The 15,000-nt window shown below is 40.9% G+C and overlaps 1 protein-coding gene and 2 pseudogenes across 4 annotated transcripts in view; 2 read left to right on the top strand and 1 right to left on the bottom strand.

The window, feature by feature from the left end:
• Window positions 1-15,000, top strand: part of LOC137968093 (uncharacterized) — a 139,563-nt gene that overhangs the window by 27,861 nt on the left and 96,702 nt on the right. For 2 of the 4 annotated variants that reach the window (XM_068814717.1, XM_068814716.1), the window contains one exon: window positions 1-640. This exon is cut by the window's left edge and continues 2,110 nt beyond it. The exons of the other annotated variants lie outside the window; for them this stretch is intronic. The gene's annotated coding sequence lies outside the window, so the exon portion shown is untranslated. Of the gene's footprint in view, window positions 641-15,000 lie in introns of those variants that run through there. 4 annotated transcript variants of the gene reach the window in all.
• Window positions 2,718-3,445, bottom strand: LOC137968098 (uncharacterized; annotated as a pseudogene).
• The window catches only part of LOC137967410 (uncharacterized), a 2,399-nt pseudogene continuing 1,148 nt past the window's right edge, over window positions 13,750-15,000 (top strand).

The raw sequence follows: 15,000 nt of genomic DNA, 5'->3' as shown, positions 1-15,000 counted from the left end.
GTATCGCTTTCAAACTTTTAGTTCTAATAGATGATTGTACTACCCCAAATACTGTGTGAGGAATTTTTCGCTTGTCTTCGGAGACGGATTTTATGGTTTCTGCCCAAATTAAGTATGAGATGAGAGTTTCGACTTTGGTACGTGATATTTCCTTCAATTCGTAACATATCAAAAATTCCTCACAAAATATTGGAGTGCATTAATCTGTGACTAAGATGCAACAAAGTACGGTTATTTTCGCAATAAAACGAAGGGGCAGGAGGTTCTACAGCAGACTGGGTCGTTCTGAGTTTGGGGTCTCAAAACTAAAAGGCAACACAAGGTACCACAAAATAAAAACTTTATTCAAATAATTCAATCTATTAGCTTTAAAATAATACATAGTTTGTTCCTATACAAAAAATAGCAGCGCGACAATTTTTTTCCCGCGGACACCTCATTTTCCTTTACCGAGACCTGAAACACTCCATTGGTAGTAGGGTGTCGAAAGGGCTACACACATGTACGCATTGCGTACCTATTTTTCTCTCTTGCCTGCCAACCAAGGCAAAATCCTTTCTATGTAATTGACAGGTGTTGGTTAGTGATTACTATAAAAAACCAGTGTTACTTTATAAAGCAATTAAATCTTGAGAATAGATTATTGCCTGATATTTCTTTTTGATCGTTTCTGCAATGTTAGAGTAAGCCTAACAGGCCAGCCTTTAGGTACGGTTTCCAGTAAGCGAACACTTTTTAGGAGAAAATAAACAGTTAATCACCAGCCTTGGTAAGTCCGCACCGGGAAAAACTGTACCCTTGGTCTCAAGTACGTACTGGAGATCTCGCGCACAGCGGTATTCGGTTTCGGACTGTCCAAAGTTGGTGAACAAGATGTATTTCACCGATGACCGTGAGACGAGAGTCGACGACCTCCCCGATAGGTAATAGTGGAATTGTTGATGGAGCGACCTGGTTTTTTCATGGAAATCTTCATGGGGCAAGCTTTTTTTCTTGGATTTCTTGAAGGAATGAACTGCAGCATTGTTTCGGAATCTGCGTTATTCTTTGTCTAGAAATTAGAAATCTTGTGGGGAAAACTGCTTTCTCCAGGAATACTAGAGATTGCGAGGAATTTATCTCGCAATTCTAGATTGGGAAACGGTTATCACTGGGAATTCGTAAGGGTTTAATAGGCCATTTCCGGGTTCATTTCTGCCTCCTCTTCAAAGCGAGTCTAAGTGCAAAGTTTTTGTGATGGTAATTACTTCTACTTTACATATGAATGAAAACCAATTTTCATAAGAAAAACTTCGCACTTAGACTCGCTTTGAACAGGAGGCAGACATGAACTCGGAAATAGCCTATTCATTTTTTCAAGAAGTTGTAAAGAGGTTCAACTAATTTTGCAGGAATTCCTCAAAGGTGTGACTCTAATCGAATAAGAGTTCTCAACCGCGGGGGTGGGTGGCGTTTCAGATAGTTTCAGATCATATTATTTTATTTTATGCAATAGCCCAATGTTGAACGTTGCTATGCCGCTCAAAGTCGACAGAAATAGAAAGAAAATAATCAGACGCTGAAGAAGTGGAGGAGGAGGAAAGTGAAAGTAGCAGCAACTTAAAAATTTTATTAAGTAAACAATATTTGGTTTCTGTTACTTCCACACAGAGCCATCCCCCAAAAGTGTTGGTCGATCGGTCGGTTGAAGAAGAGAAAAGACGCCAAAGAATACAGACTAGAATAAAAAATCTATCAATAAACAATTTCAGGCAAGCTTTGCGAATAGTCTTCCCCGTGACGGCCATTTCAAATTAAACTGCGATCCAGCGATTTCTCTTCTTCGTCCATGCAGGTCAGTTCAATGTCACTTTCTCTTTTTCTAGGGGTTTTTCTTTAGGGTTCCGTTCGGCCTGAAACCCGAAGAAGAAAGGCTGAAGCGGAGGTTCAGGTTCCTTGCCTATATATGTTAATTTCGTACAATGAATCTCATACATGTATTTGTGACTGGCAAAACCGATAACAGACTATCGTTTTTGTTTAATATTTTCTAATTAATATCACTTTTTTATTTTACATGACTTCATATGGGTACTTATTCGTATAAACATAACAACTTTCTTTAATTTTCCAGACATGTTTCGACGGTACATCCGTCATCTTCAGTGTTACATATTTTGAAATCGCCGTTGAATTTAAAGCGCGCGCGATCTTACAAACTTCGTTACATTGCGTTGTCAATATTGCGTATTAAATCAAAACAGAACAAAACAAAAATTTAAATGAGTGACGCTTAGTTCCTTACAGGGAGAGAGTCAGGTTAATGTGTTTCACCTGCTGGTTGAGATCGGGCGATTTCAAAATATGTAACACTGAAGATGACGGATGTACCGTCGAAACATGTCTGGAAAATTAAAGAAAGTTGTTATGTTTATACGAATATCTATATTGTTGCTGCTATCTAGACCATATGGGTACTTCTTATTAATACCAGGAAAACGCATACAAACTAAACTTAATTCTTCAACCTATTTTGTTTTTCCCTATTAAGTTGGTTCAGCTTCCGGAATGTGGAAGTGTTACAACAATATCTGTTTCCAAGAAACGAAAGCTAGACATCTGGCAATTTGATCAAAAACTGCGGCTGGAGTCAGCAAGAAGATACACGAGGCAACTAGTTGTACTGAAGAAATAAAAGAGGTCCGTATACCCGCTAAATGATGGCCAGTCTACGTGCTCTATCGCAACATAGCAATCAGAAAAACCAAAATTGCAGCCACTTATCCCGTTATTGCCACCATGTCGCCGTCGGTCAGGCTTCGCGCTCCCTCCAAACCGATCGCTGCAGCCTACTTGTTGCAGTGATGTTGGCAGTTGTTGCAAAACTTGAAGTAGCTTCCAAAGTGCTTCATCACGGCCACTGCTATTGCAATCAATTCCTGACCCTTGGCCTTGATTGTACCGAGGTACTCCATTTTGTGTTTCAAAGACTTGGGAAGATGTTTTGTTCCTGGATAGATATGTTTTACGCCGTCGACTGTAATGAAACTAAGCTCCACGGTTAAAAGGGCTCATCATCTGTGGTGAGAACGATGGACTTGTGGCCTCCGAATCCTGTCCCCTGTATCGGATAAAGTTTATATCGCAGGGTCACATCTATCTTCAGCAGCAACCCTTTCTTGTCAAGTTCAAACAGTTGATTCAGAGATATGTTTAAATAATCATCTGTAGCAAGCATTGGTTCAGCAAATACATCGTTAAGAGACATCCTAGATTTGTTTTCTCAAACTACGACGGTGTACCGGGTAGATTAGTGTGGTCTTCGCACCGAATTCAAACCAAGTCGCTTTCCAACTGAAGTTACCGGAAATCACTTCGTATTCACCGACGGCCCTGGGACATTCCGGGGTTCCGCATCAGCGCCTCTTGGTGAAACTACGTTACTATGGCATGTATACGGGTTGCCCTAAACACCTGCCTAACGCAATGGCTTACGTGTCGAAGCCAGTCAGTTGTCGTTGATGGGTACACCTCCCCGGAAATTCCAGTTCCATTAGGGGTTCCCCAGGAGACAGTCCTCGGTCCCCTTTTGTTTCTCTTATACATTAACGATCTAGGAGAAAATTGTACCTCAAAGATGCATGTGTTCGCCGAATATACTTTGATTTACAGCACTATTGAGTCTTAATAATGATGCCGTCAAACTGCAGTCAGATCTAGCAGCACTTCGAGAATGGGCCCAGAAATGGCAAATGAAATTTAACCCCAGTAAGTGCCACGTCCTAAGAATATCGAGGAAGCAAAAACTACGTCCTTATGGGCAAAGTGTTGCATTCAGTCTCCCACCACCCCTATCTGGGCGTAGAACTGTCCAGAAATCTCGACTGGATCCACCATGTAATTAAAAGAAAGCTAATCGATTACTCGGATTTCTCCGACGAAATCTGAGCAGTTGTCCCGAGGGTGTGAAAGAGGCAACTTTCAATGCACTTGTGCGACCTCACGTGGAATACGCTACCTCAGATTGGGAGCCACACTTAAAAAAACACTTCAAACAAGTAGAGTGGGTAAAAAGAAGAGCCGCACGCTTCGTTAAAAACTACTACATCAGCTACATTGGTTATGTCTAATAATATTAGAGGAATAAAGATGTTTTGTCCAGGGACGGCGGAATGTATTTTGTATTGGGGTGGGGGGGAGGGGGAGTGGCGGGGCTAACAAGCAAGCTCCGGAGACACTAACTTTGAAATCTTGAAGCTCGGAAATGCTAAATTCAGCATTCTTGGCGAGATATCAAAAATGTTGTTATTTGAACTTAAATGTATGCACACTGACACTACTTCTCAGGACTATTTAATTAAGCTTCCCATTGGTGATAGTGTTTTTTCTTTTGTTATTGAAACTATTGTTTTTCGTTTCAATTTAAGTTTAAACAGCGTATTCTGTTGTACGTTTACTTTAGTGTGTAACCCTCGGCGAGTGACGAGAAGGGTTGTTCTACGTTGGGAAAAGTAAAAGGTTATGAGCCCAGGACGATGTTGTCGATGTTGTCAACTTGAGCTGAACAACGCTTGTGGATTTTGGATTTACGAGTAGGTTTTCGAATCTATGACGAGTTCGATTTCAAGTTTACTGTTTAGTTGAGTCATTGAGGAGAAGTGGTCGATCGAGAAACTTGACGGGAGTAACTGGAACACTTGGAAATTTCAGATGAAACATTTACTTATGGCGAAAGGATTATGAAATCTTGTTGATGGTTCAGAAGTCCTTGCAAGCGAAGAGACAGCAGCGGCGGCGGCACTTTTCCAGTCGCGGTTACACAAAGCGTTCTCGACAATTGTATTGGCGATTGATAGTGCCCAGCTTTACTTGGTCACCTCGTGTGAAGAACTGGAATGCCTTGAAAAACCACTTCGAGCGAGAGACTCTCGCGAACAAATTGCTGCTGAAAAAGCAGTATTCTCGCTCCGAGATGAAAAAAGGCCCATCGTTTGATCAACATTTAAAGCACATGAAGTATATTACTAATAAACTTACGGCAATTGACGAGCCTATTTCTGAAGAGGATCAAGTTGTCACTTTGTTAGGAAGTTTACCAAGACGTTTTGCAACCCTTGCCACCGCCATTGAAGCTAGAATGGATGATGTTAGCCTGGATTATGTTCAGCAAGCACTCATACATGAGGAAATAAAGCAATCTGAGCTATCCGGTCAGTCGAGTGGAGCTGGGTCAGCACTGACGGGGGCCTTTACGGGAAATACGCCACGGGATCGACCAACATGTTATGGATGCGGTAATGTGGGTCACATTCATACTGTCCAAAAGATTCACCCACTTGTTTTGGATGTGGTTATGTCGGTGATATTCAGCGTTATTGTCCCAGGAAGCGTAAATGGCACAAAGCAAAGATAGCCGAGAGTGAGAAGAGCAGACAAGGAAATTCTGACGTCGATGGTGAATGCTACAGCGTTTATGGCGTTTGTTGGAAACGTTAAGTCTGCGGATAAAGAATGCTATCCATGACTGATCGACTCGGGTGCATCAAGTCATATGACAAAAGAGAAGCACATTTTGACTACTTTCCAGGAATTTGAAAAGCCTGAAAGCGTTGCTCTAGGAAACGGTCGTGTTGTGAAAGCATTGGGATCTGGACACGTTCAAATGAATATGCTGTTTCCAGGAACTGAGGCTAAGAAAGCTGTCTTGTATGGTGTGCTGTACATGCCTAAACTCAACTGCAACTTGTTTTCTGTACGAGCTGCAGTTGCTAAGGGTAACGCTGTCGAATTTGGCCCTAATAATTGCTGTATCTGGGATGAGAATGGAAAGCTTCGTGGAAAGGGTCACTGGCTGATAAAATCTATCAACTAGATTGTCAAGTTGTAAAAAATTTGGTAAAAAGAGGAATTCAAAAGTTTATACTGGCTAAAAATTCTTATCGTCTCGGACGTTTCGGCTACAACCGTTGCCTTCTTCAGCAAGGATAAAAATGTAAATGTTTAACCAAATTTTTAACATGCATGGCTACAAACCGAGTATTTTTATTGTCAAGTTGTCTCTACCGGGTATGCTTCAGTTGCGCAATCTCGTAGTGACTTGTGGCATGTGCACGAGTCACGCCTCAAGAAATGTGTTCCGAATGAATTGTGCAAGGGATTGACATCGAGAAAATTACTGAACTGTCATTTTCCGAAGAATGTTTGGCAGGAACGATGTGTCGAAAACCGTTTCCCACAATGGGAGGGATTCGGTCGACGCGTAAACTACAGCTGGTGCATAGTGACGTGTGCGGTCCAATGCAAACACAGTCAATTGGAGGAGCAAAGTATTTTGTTTATTGATGAACGGTGCTGCGCTGTATACTTCATGAAACACAAATCAGAAGTGCTTGACAAATTTAAAGAGTTTGAAGTCACAACCACCAACGATGCTGGCAGAGCGATAGGAACTTTGCGGACGGACAATCGTGGCGAGTATTTGTTATCTGCATTTCAAAACTATCTGAAGGAGAGAGGAATTACACATGAGTTTACAGTGCCACACTCACCCCAACAGAATGGTGTATCAGAACGAATGAATCGAACTTTGGTTGAGTCAGCACGCTCGATGATCGCTCATGCAGGATTATCGAACATTTTTTGGGCGGAAGCTATCTCTGCAGCTGCGTATGTGAGAAATCGCCTTCCCACAACGACCCTAAAAGAAAGAGAAACTCCCTATGAGCGGTGGTATGGTAGGAAACCGGATGTGAGCCACTCTCGAGTATTTGGGTGTATGGCCTACGCTCATGTGCCAGACTGCGAACAGCGAAAGCTAGACACGAAGTCAAAAAAGATGCGTTTCGTGGGCTAAAGCATGATTTCCTGATTCATCAGATGGACGTTGAGACAGCTTTTCTTAATGGCAAACTTAATGAAGAAATTTACAAGCAGGAACCGGAAGGATACGTGAAACCCGGAGAAGAGCATCTGGTATGCAAGCTAGAGAAGTCGCTATATGGATTAAAGCAGTCGTCCCGATGTTGGAATAAGGCTTTCAGGGAAAGTGTTGAAAAGGTTGGCTTCACTTAAGCCTCAGCAGATCCCTGTGTGTTCATCGGAAAGAAGGATACGCTCACAATCATCGCAATTCACGTCGATGATCTCATGATACTAGCGGAAAACATTTTAGAGATGCAAAGACTAGCTTAAAGTGCAGTTTAAGATGAAGGATATGGGGGAGCTGCATTACTATTTGGGAGTTTGCATCGTTCAAGACAAGAAAAGGAAGCAAGTCTATCTTCATCAAGGGCAGTACATGGAAAAGATGCTCAAGAAGTTTGGCCAAACAGAAGTGAAATCGGTGACCACACCTGGTGATTTGAACGTCAGGCTGCAAAAGGAAACTAGACGCTCCATGAGCGTACACTGGGTTCCCTATGGTACGAAGGGACTGAATTGGGTGGTATTAAACTGCAGCGTTCCAGGCAATTTTTTTTCAAGTCGGGGGTCATTAAAGCCATGTAAGGGGTCACCTAGAAGTCGTACCGGTAGAGGCCCTTTGGCTCACACATTCATACGACGAAACAAATCCTTTTCTGAGGTTAAAAACCTGGCTACTGGTCTATTAATCATTTGTCAGAAAGAAGAAATTCCTGTCCTCTTAAGAAAAAATAGAAACGCATTGCTTACGTGTGGTAGTGAAGTAACAAAGCGCTTTATTCCATATTGTCAACCGAGCTGCGTTTTGTCTTTCAGGAGGTTTAAGTTGTCTTTGTGTAACATGTAGCTTTAACAGTACACGATATTGTTTTGGTATTGTATATTGTAGTGCCATGGTAGAAGTCTTAGTTAAATAGCCCCCTGAGAAGACATGTGGTTACTAGCAAAGTACTGAACCCAGAAAGATTGAAGAAAATAAAAGGGAATCGAGAAACATTGGCTTCTGGGCTGACATGTTGATCATTTCCAAGATCCCTCACAACTTCTGTCTACCACAAGTTTAAGCGTGCACTCTGACCATCTGACAGCTACAATAGTTCGCTGAAGTTACGGCCTCTTCGGCGGGGTTAGTTTCTGGATGGGAGACCAAAAACAATATACCCCTCAAAACAGAAGCATTGGACCGAAAATTCTACTTTAACGCTAACAAATGCGGACCAAGCAAGGAACTGATTTTGTTAGCTTGCTTTATGCGAAACAAATATTGATGCAAAAGTAAATAAATAGTGGTACAAAGTTTTTGGGAAGAGCAGAAGGAAGTTTTCTGGACGGTCGATCGAGAATAAAATATTTTGCCATCAGCAACAACATTTATGACACGAAAACAACATTAATTTTTAACCCCGAATATAAAAAGTTACGATCACCGACAAACATTCTGGGAGATTTTTGCTATTGTACCTTTCGCTGCACAAGTAAAAGCGCAAAATCGAAAGTTACATCGGATTCAGAGGGCGCCGTGATGAAGTTACCGCGGTGTGTTTACTCGCGAAACATCATTTGACACAGATACCGGGTTTTTGTTTTTGTAAGTTTTCTTTTTCTTTCAAGTGTTATAACGTTTGACAAGAAATGTGCGAATTCAACACAAAGATCACAATCGCCCAATTCTTCAGGTTGACAGTCAAAACTTTACTCTCCAAGACGAGGTTACTTATCGCCAGGTAATTCCATCGTTTTGGGGATAGCAGCTACTTTATTATTCATCAATGTCAGGTTTTTTTGCCGATTTTGGGGGTCATTTTGTTGAAACTCAAGTAAGCTTCCAACAGACCTGTTTATTTTCGTTACACTATACCACAAAAATGCTCCCGTATCACATTTCAACACACGTATGCAAATTTGTTAACCTCGAAAATTACACAACATGATATTAAAGTTCACAAAGGCTGGAAATATCTCGGCAAAATCCTTTGTAATGTACAAGCTCACTGAAGTTAATCCCTAGGTCTGGCGGGGTTAGTATCTGGATGGGCGACCTAAAGAACTTACCACTTCAGAATAGAAGCATTGGACCGAAAATTCTATTTTAACGCTAACAAATGCGGACCAAGCATGAAACAGATTTTGTTAGCTTGCTTTATGCGAAACAAATATTGATGCAAAAGTAAAGAAATAGTGATACATAGTTTTTAGGATGAGCAGAAGGAAGTTTTCTGAACGATCGATCGAGAATAAAATATTTTGCCATCAGCAACATTTATGACGTGAAAACAACATTAATTTTGAACCCCGAATATGAAAAGTTACGATCAGCTACAAACATTTTGGGAGATTTTTCTATTGTACTTTTGGCTGTACAAGTAAAGCGCAAAAGCGAAAGTGACATCGGATTCAGCGGGCGCCGTGATCAAGTTACCGCGGCGTGTTCACTCGCGAAACAGTGAAGCATCTGTGTCAAATGATGGCAAGATACCGGGTTTTTGTTTTTGTTAGTTTTCTTTTTCTTTCAAGTGTTATAAAGTTTGACAAGAAATGTGCGAATTAAACACAAAGATCACAATCGCCCAACTCTTCAGGTTGACAGTCAAAACTTTACTCTCCAAAACGAGGTTATTTATCGCCAGGTAATTCCATCGTTTTGGGAATAGCAGCTACTTAATTATTCATCAGTGTCACATTTTTTTTTTGCCGATTTTGGGGCTCATTTTGTTGAAACTCAAGCAAGCTTCCAACAGACCTGTTTATTTTCGTGACACTATACCACAAAAATGCTCCCGTATCACATTTCAACCCAGGTATGCAAATTTGTTAAGCTCCAAAATTATACAACATGATATTACAGTTCACAAAGGCTGGAAATATCTCGGCAAAATCCTTTTCCAGAGAAAAATTAATTGAAACAAACAACATATTTACTATTAAAGGCAAAAAAACCTTCCTATTTTAATTTCAAATGCGTGCGTGCAAACAAGAGTACAGTTTTGATAGTTCACATCAAACCCTTTTCGACTCGGAACCTTGACCGTAAACAATGAAGCACAAAAGTGACAACAACTTTCATTCAAATAATTCTTCACTGTCACATTTCCAAATATTTTACACCTTTGCAGAGTTGAGTACAAAATACAGGTAAATGTAAATTGTCAGACAACTAAGATGCGACTTGAGTAAACACTGAGATGCATTCTTGTAGGCGTTCGATTCCTTCAAAGTTAATTTGTTAAATCCATAAAAAAAATGCTATTTGATTTCTGTGTTTTATGTAATACCAAGTTAGTAAAATATTAGAAACAAAGCTCACTTGATATCCAAAGGCGAAAAATGAAATTGTTGTCGAAGACAATTGCTCGTCGCTTAAAATCCAGATATGTATTTTTCAGCGCTGTCTTGCTCATCCAATTGACGATCCATTCCGAGCTCCATGAGGGTATATTTTGTTTAAAGATCCTCTAAACCGCCATTCACGTCAATGACTTATTAGTGAAATTTCCAATTGTTACCGGAAGACTGTGCAGAGTTGAGAACAGGTAAATACAAATAGCGAGACAACTGAAATCCACTATATGGATTCCTTCTCTGTCTTTGTTGAACCCTTACTGAGTTACCAGAGAACTGTTCATTTGGTTTCAGTGTTGTACAAAACACCACACTTGGCAAAATTTTAGGAAGACATTTCACTTTGAATTACGGCTCGACGGGCGACAGATTTTTGTCGAAGTCCATTACTCGTCGCTTTTAACATTGGACCTCCTGTCTTGTTCAGTATCCAATTCGCTTGCCATTATTGAGCTTCATAAGGGTATATTTTGTTCAAAGATCCACTAAAACGCCATTCGCGTTACATGACTTTCAACGCCATTGCTGGTTAATTAAGTTAATCGTTCTACTGTGTCTACCAGAGAAATCTACGCATTTCCCACTACCCTCTCGATCCTAAGAAAATACGCCCAGAACGCTCTATGCACAAAGACACCACTTAGCAGGGGAGTGACAGGCAAGACTTTTACCTACACGGAAAAAAAAAAATTTAAAAACGACGAAATTAAACACAGATTCCGACTGGGTTTGCCTATGGCAACCCAGTAAATAGTGTTAGCAAACCAGTCGATACGAACTCGTACCAGTCCATCGTTGGGATCCTACTTTATGCTGCAATCACAACTCGCCCAAGCAGTGGGAGTTGTGTCGAAGTTCTGTGCAAATCCCATACAAAGTCACTTAACTGCAACAAAACGGATTCTCAGATATCTGAAAGGAACTGTATATCTTGGCCTGAGTTACAAGAAGTGTGCTGATGGAAACCTGATTGGTTACTGAGATGCTGATTGGGCGGGTGATGTGGATGACCGTCACTCCACTTCAGGAAACGTGTTTTTATTGGCTAAGGGAGCAGTGAGCTGGCTGAGCAAGAAACAGGCCACAGTTGCGCTGTCGACAGCAGAAGCTGAGTATGTATCCCTTAGTACGGCCACCCAGGAAGCAATTTGGCTTCGAAGGTTACTCACAGATGTAGGAAAACCTCTCGAGGAACCCATCGTAATTAATGAAGACAACCAAGGAGCTATTGCAATGGCAAAGAATCGTGTGGGTCATGCTAGGACCAAACACATTGATATACGCTATCATTTCGTTTGCGAAGGAGTGCAAGACGGAGCGATTATTTCAAAATATGTAGCCACTGGTGAGATGATTACGGACGTTCTGACGAAGCCGTTACCTAAGCATCCCTTCGAGAAGCTTGTCATCCAACTAGGAATGAAAACTGTCAAATAAGCAACGTCAAAAGTGGGAATGTTGTTATTGTGAAAAAAAAAACATTTGACGGTTGCTAATTTGAACTTTTAATGTATACACACTGACACTACTTCTCAGGACTATTTAATTAAGTTTCCCATTGGTGATAGTGTTTTTTCTTTTGTCACTGAAACTATTGTTTTTCGTTTTAATTTAAGTTTAAACAGCTTATTCTGTTGTAAGTTTACTTTAGTGTGTAACCCGCGGCGAGTGATGAGAAGGGTTGTTCTACGTTGGGACCCACACTCAAAAAAACACTTCAAACAAGTAGAGGGAGTACAAAGAGGAGCCGAACGCTTCCTTAAAAACTACTACATCAGCTACATTGGTTATGTCTAATAATATTAGAGGAATAAAGATGTTTTGTCCAGGGACGGCGGAGGGGGGGGGGGGGGGCTAACAAGAAAGCGCCGAAGACGCTAACTTGTAGGGAGTTCTAGGGAAATTCTCCGCCAGAAAGTTTTGAAATCTTCAAGCTAAATGCAGCATTCTTGGCGAGATATCAAAAAAAAATAAACCTGGATCAACCGTAAAAGCCCTCTAAAGTGTTTTATTTTTTGCTTGGAATTGGGCCTTCCCTCGGCTCCGCCGTGCCTGTTGTCGGTAAGCTAAATTTTTTGTCCGGGGTTCTGTGCCTCTCAAAAATGAGTACATGTATAGTATCGCGTGAACCCTGTCACTGCAGTTGTCAAAGAAGGCAAATACATGAAAAGATTAAAAGAAACACAAAAACGAATAAAACCATTCAAGTAGCGGACTAACTTGCTGCAATCATCAGTCGATAATTCAGCTGCTCCTGGACCATGATGCAAAACCAACTTCAGCAACCAGCAAGCTTCATATAAATTTGTCCGTTTTTTGACAAATACTGTAGGCAATGAAACAATAACATGAATTTTGCGCGGCATTAATTAACTGTCTTGATCATTGCTCATTGAAATTACGCCTCTATACCACAAATGCCCTTTGTATCCCCCTGGCGCATTTTTATGATGGGAGCGTATTACTCACGAAAGTGCAAAGTTATATTTTGAGGTGACGGTTTCGTTGACGTCGCCGTCGTAGATCGTAAAGTCCCTACTGAACAGACATACGGCGACGTGAGTTTTATATAATAACGAATTAATAGTTTTGATGATGACGTCAGCTGTGCGTCTGCCCTGTAATAGATGATAGATAAGAACCAATCAAAGCGCTTGCATTATTGAGCTTATGATATAATTCGAATCAACAAGTTTTTTGAAACGGATTTCACTATAAAAGTTAACGTTAAAAAACAACGACGTTTCGACCGTTCGACGGTCATTTTCAAGTTGAACAGTAAAAATTTTTGAATGCGCTAAAATATATGCAATAGGCCTTACCCCTTATGACGTACAGCACCTAAATTCTTTTGTTGAGTGACTACTATAAATACCAGAATGCAATGTTTCAGTAGTCACTCAACAAAAGAATTGCGAGGCGTTACGTCATAAAGGGTACGGTCTATTGATTATAAAAATGCTAATAAGATACTGACCAAAACTCTAAAATATTTACATAGAAACAATACACACACACAAAAGAATAAAAAAATTGCGGCATGAAGAAACGCAAAGTAAATAACTTCGCGCGTATCGAGTCACTCTGTTTGTTCAGATTTGGTTTAAGTTTGCGAATAAAAAGCATTTCAAAGATCTTATGCCGTGGTCTGGACTTCGCTCTTCCACCGCCAGTTTCACCAATGGAGATACAAGCAACCTTTGAGAAAGCATATTGGAAACTAGAACCAAAACTAAGCGAGGAGAACAAGGAATAGACCTTTTCGGCTTGTACATTTTGTTTTCCCAATACAGATCATGTGATAATACTCAGGAGGCTTGGTCCTTTGTTTTGTTCATTAAAAAGAGTGCATGCAGGCATATCCGTGCGTGCATTCCCTCATTTTAATGAACAAAACAAAGGAACAAACTTCCTGAGTATTATCACATGATCTGTATTGGGAAAACAAAATGTACAAGCCGAAAAGGTCTATTAGCAGCTGCAACGCTACGTTCTATTGCCCTTAACTACATGAAGAGGAAGGCCCCGACACCCCCAAAATCAATGTTAAGAGCGATAGGTCAGCTAAAGAAGAGAGACGACATCGTAATTACACGACCGGATAAGGGCTCGGGAGTTGTGATCTTGCACAAAACAGAGTATGTCAGCCTACTGAAGGAATCATCTATTAGCAGTGAAACTAAATTTATACCCATCCGCCTCGAAAGACCAAAGGCAAAGGAAAGACGTCCGAAGCATTATCACCCGCTACTTAAAAAGGAGAAGGAATTGTCCTCTATCGTGAAGAAAATTCTTCCACAACCCATAGCTGACTCACTGATACAAAAGGGTTCCAGGCTCGCACACCTTTATGGTTTACCAAAGACGGACAAGACGAAACCAGCGGTCCGTCCGATCCTCTCAGCAACAGGAACCTACAATTACAAGCCTGCTAAGTGGCTTGACGAAAAGCTAAAACCTTTGTCCGTCAACGACCAAACCATTAATGACTTCTTCTCGTTTGCTGATGACCTTCAGGGGATGAAAATCGATAAACAGGACATTTTAGTGTCATATGATGTTTCGTCTCTTTTCACAAACGTACCAGTGGATGAAACAATCGAAATCCTAGCGGAGAAAGCTTTCAAAGACGATTGGTTCAACAAAGAATATGACCTTAACATCACAAAAACTAACCTTATAGAGCTGTTAGAGATTGCTACGAAAAACCAGCTTTTCCAATTCGAAGGAAACTTGTATGAGCAGGTGGATGGGGTTGCCATGGGCTCTCCCCTCGGACCACTAATGGCAAATGCGTTTATGTGCCACATTGAAGAAAAATTAAAAAACCAAAACAAGATGCCTGATTTCTATAAGCGATATGTCGACGACACTCTCAGCAAAATGCCCGATGTTTCATCTGCCTCTGAATTCTTGTTAACACTGAATGGAATACACCCCTCACTCAGCTTCACAATGGAACTCGAAGACAACAGCAAGCTTCCCTTTCTTGGCATGGTGATCATCAGAAATGGTCTACGACTAGAGACGAAGGTCTACGTGAAACCAACCGATACTGGGCTTTTATTGCATTATCAAAGCCATGTTGACGTCAAGTATAAACATTCTCTACTGAAGACAATGTTAAACCGTGTTTTCAAACTCTCATCGAATTGGCAGTTTTTCCATCAAGAATACCAACGTCTCAAAATGGTTTTTGCTCACCTGCATTATCCTGAAACCCTCATAGAGAACACCATCAGAAATTTTATTGAAATGAGA

This window comes from Montipora foliosa, chromosome 8, assembly GCF_036669935.1.
Source record: "Montipora foliosa isolate CH-2021 chromosome 8, ASM3666993v2, whole genome shotgun sequence".
In the NCBI taxonomy this organism is placed as follows: Eukaryota; Metazoa; Cnidaria; class Anthozoa; order Scleractinia; family Acroporidae; genus Montipora; species Montipora foliosa.
The sequence above is the reverse complement of the archived record's forward strand: the minus strand, read 5'-3'. Positions and strand labels throughout refer to the sequence as shown.